The sequence below is a fragment of the Paramisgurnus dabryanus genome, chromosome 1 (genome assembly GCF_030506205.2).
Source record: "Paramisgurnus dabryanus chromosome 1, PD_genome_1.1, whole genome shotgun sequence".
Taxonomy (NCBI): Eukaryota; Metazoa; Chordata; class Actinopteri; order Cypriniformes; family Cobitidae; genus Paramisgurnus; species Paramisgurnus dabryanus.
The window spans coordinates 26,480,678-26,484,630 of NC_133337.1; the positions used below are offsets into that span (position 1 = coordinate 26,480,678).

The window sequence follows — 3,953 nt, forward strand, 5'->3', positions numbered from 1 at the left end:
TGTGAAAAAGATTAATTCAGAAACTTCTCTGCAAGCATGTAAAAAAATAGCTAATTGAAATGTGGCTCCCCTTGTGATGTCAGAAAGGGAACTTATTATAATATGCAATATCCAACCACGCCACTGCCATTACGTATAGATATTAACTCGTTTGCAATAAGAATTAGAATACACACCCAAAACGGCACATTTCTGCTCACACATACAATTTGAATATATAAAATATATATTATATATAATAATATATATTTTAAATATATATTATAGATCATAAATTATCTGAGTGGTACTTATGGCTAAAACTTATGCAATCAGGGCACACCAAAGATTTATTGACATCTTAAAAAGTCTTGTGAAATGTCCCCTTTTAAATAAATGTGTTGTGCTTCACACAATATTCAGCAGGTGGCGCCTGAAACAACATATTGAATCACCAGGCTAAACTGCTCTTAAATATTAAGCTGGACTTACTGTCCTGCTAAATGCAATAAAGGTGACAGAAAACTAATGCTTAAACATAATGTTAAATGTAAAGTATATCCTCTGATAGGCAGAGTTTTCATGTTCCAGTCAGGTGCTCAAATAAATGTTTTATAGGGCTCACAGTCACATCCAAACAACTCAACAAAACGCCACGCTGCCCCGTGTGAGGTTCGAACTCACAGCCTTCAGATTATGAGACTGACGCGCTGCCTAACTGCGCCAACGAGGCACGCGTCGGACTTCAGAATGACCCTCTAATGTATGGGCATTTAGTGAGGAAGCACATTATAACTGAACATCTTGCAACCTGGCTACTAACACAGAAGTCAAAGTACAAAAAAAAAAACTTTTTAAAGTAATTCGCCCTATTGATGGGAGAAAAGAAGCTTTTTGAAACTTCGAATCAAAAATGATTAACAGTCGAAACACTTAAAAATGGCGCCACATGCCGGTGAAAACATTGTAAGAGCAATAAGAATTCTAAACATTTGACACTTTTGCGAGAGGGGGTTCAGCGAAAAATCGTCAGCTGTCAGCAGGAAGTTGCTGCCACTGGCAGCAGACAGTACCTGACACTAAAACCGGAAACCAGAGGAGGCTGTAAGCGGCAGCAAGACAAATAAATAATTATAAACATTTCTAATACGTATTTAAATAAGTTTAAATGTCAGTATTATCTGATTAAAAAGATTTATGGAATATAAACAAAGAAAAAGATAATTTGGCCAAACGTTAAATTGCAGCTGAATATTTATGAATGCGTGTAAATCAATGTTTGTGTGAAATAATGAAAGATATGCACAAACACTAAAACCGGAATAAAGAGGAGGCTGTCAGCGGCACCAAGACAAATAATTATAATTTCTAATACTTATTTAAATAAGTATAAATGTCAGTATTTTCTGATTAAAAAGGTTTATTGAATTTAAACAAAGAAAATGAGAATTTGGCCAAACGTTAAATTCCAGCTGAATATTTATGTATGCATATGCGTCTAAATCAATGTTTGTGTGAAGTAATGAAAGAGATGCACAAAAACACCTAGATAAATGAATTCATATTTATATGAGGCACTTCCCACTAGATGTACTGTATGTTGTATATTTATTTTACAGGCCAAACACACACGCCTAAATGACAAAGAGAGACAGGTCTCACCAATGACCTTTATTTTAAATATTTTTATTTTGCTTGTTTTTTTACATTAGTAACTCAAGAAACAGGCACATTAACACGTTGTGTAGCCTAATATGCAAATTATCCAAACTTTATAAGCTAAGTATTATAACCAATTTAATATGCAATCCTTCAGAACATTAGAAACCGGTGTTGTTATTTTATACTCCAAGTGTTGCTTTAATGTAAAGTATTAAGAGTTGAGAATATATATTATATTGTTTAATAAAAGACACATATACAGTTTTGTATTAAAAAGTTAATTAGAGTAGAAAGCTTTGGATACATGTATTAGAAAGAAAGATTTTGATTGATTGAATTGATTAAATACTTTATTGAACAACAATCAACATGAAGTGTTCAAAAGGATAAAAATACAAAAAGCCCATAGGCTTATTTCCATTGTGGTCCTTAAGATATAAAACATAAGAAATACAGTACCCTTTGGTGCATGATTTGCAGAAGAGCATGATTGCATGATTTGAGACAAAGAAACTTCTTCATAAACATATACACATAATATTAGGGGCACTCCCTAGTAGATGTCAGAAATCAGAATCACGAACAACAATCCTGGAGGTATTTACAAGACTTTCAGAACAGAACTGATGTGTTATACAGAGTTATTCCTCCTGTAGCATCATGCACCACTCACTGCAAACCCCTGGATGGGTGTTTTCGGAGTAAAAGCCTTGCATCTCTCCTCGTTTTCCTCTTCCAACATAACCTAGAGGATTCATAAGAAAATGGAGACATTAATACATAAATAACCTTAACAGTAGAAAAGCATGCACAGACATATTCCCATTGCATTTTGCCATGAACCTAGCAGTGATCACAATTTCATGCTTAATTTGCACACCTGGTAAGCAGTTATTGTAAACTTCATTGCAGTGTTGGCTGAAGTGTAAACATTTTCTAAAGGTCCTGGGATGGCTCAGACTTTGTACTCCATTTAGTTACACCTGTATATTGAAATGATAAAAATAATAAATGACCATTACAAATATAAACATTCAGACATGTCAGAGAAATTTAATGATATGGCACCATTTTAAACATCTTTAAATCAAATATGTAAAAGAAAATGAATACCATCAAGCCAGCAGAAGTGTGCCTGTCCACCAGACTTCTGAATTTGGAACAAACCAAAGAGAGATTTAACAATGCAGCAGCATCACCCTCCTCCAGGACCACGTGAAGAAGAACTTCTGACAGGACAGCATCTGGCAACTATTGGGTATTATAAACAAACCCAAAAATTACTGCAATTTCCAAACATCACAGCCTAAGCTCCCTAAAAACAGAAGTCCATCATATGGGAGCAGGTTATACTTAACACATGTATAAGGCATTTGCTATAAAGCTACTATAATAGTTAGTGAGGGTAAAAACTTTTAGTGTTTGCGTAATATTGAATGTGCTGCTACCATCAAGATGTTCAAGATGTACTCTGATGTTCTGCACTTCTTTCTCCTGCCGTTTTGTCTCATCCTTGAATGCTTCCAACATGGTTGATGTGCACTGCTTCTTCCTAAAAATAAAAACAAACAAACAAAACAAAAATTAATTCACTTAAGTTAGTAAGATTTTGGAAATGTAATGGCTTTTTACCTGTCATAACTGATAGTCAGATACACAAAAGGTGAAGGCAGAAATAGAAGAGTAGTTGTTAAAATAACCGTTTTGTCAATTGTTATAGTAAAAGAAAAAAATCAATAAGTTGATGGATATCACACAATCACTTGAAAAATTAAACACAAAAGTATGAACAGTGTTGCACTTAGGGGTGGGCGATATGACCAAAATCTTCTATCACGATAGGATTAATTTTAAATCATGATAACGATATGTATCACGGTAGATTTTTTTATGTTTTAATAAGGTTTAAATCTTTAATACCATAGAAATGTTCATAATTCTCACAAAAAACACAAGCATAGAAAGAAGATAAAAACAAACAAAACTCAAGCTCTCTGAAGATACACAGTCAATAAGAATGATAATAAATAATTATGCATGTATGTATAGGCCTATATATATTTTTATTTAAGGTAGAAAAGTGATTTAATCAGGAGCAGTGAGAGATTTTTTTCTCAATGCTGTTTGATTAACACGAGTGACAGACAGGAGCAAAATTAGGTAACTTCCTCTTTAAGACCAAAGTCCGGATACAATACACTGTTACACATGCGCTTTCTCTTTTAGCTGTTTACTTTCTCTTAAGACCTTACTGGTCGTGTTTAAGATGATGCTTGCAAAGACGGGAATTTTGACGCATATGTGTATTTAAG

General features: G+C 33.8%; 1 long non-coding RNA gene and 1 other non-coding gene across 3 annotated transcripts; both read right to left on the reverse strand.

The window, feature by feature from the left end:
* Positions 1–638: 638 nt before the first annotated feature.
* Positions 639–712, reverse strand: trnam-cau (transfer RNA methionine (anticodon CAU)). Its single transcript has one exon. It is a non-coding gene; the product is annotated as a tRNA-Met (tRNA).
* Positions 713–1,973: 1,261 nt separating this feature from the next.
* LOC135779409 (uncharacterized) lies at positions 1,974–3,433 on the reverse strand. Of its 2 annotated transcripts, XR_010544792.2 has the most exons (4): positions 3,090–3,433; positions 2,755–2,892; positions 2,522–2,624; positions 1,974–2,386 (listed from the first exon to the last, which is right to left on the reverse strand). It is a non-coding gene; the product is annotated as an uncharacterized lncRNA (long non-coding RNA). The 2 variants fall into 2 exon arrangements; XR_012337788.1 differs by having other exon boundaries at positions 2,522–2,892.
* Between the last annotated feature and the right edge of the window lie 520 nt (positions 3,434–3,953).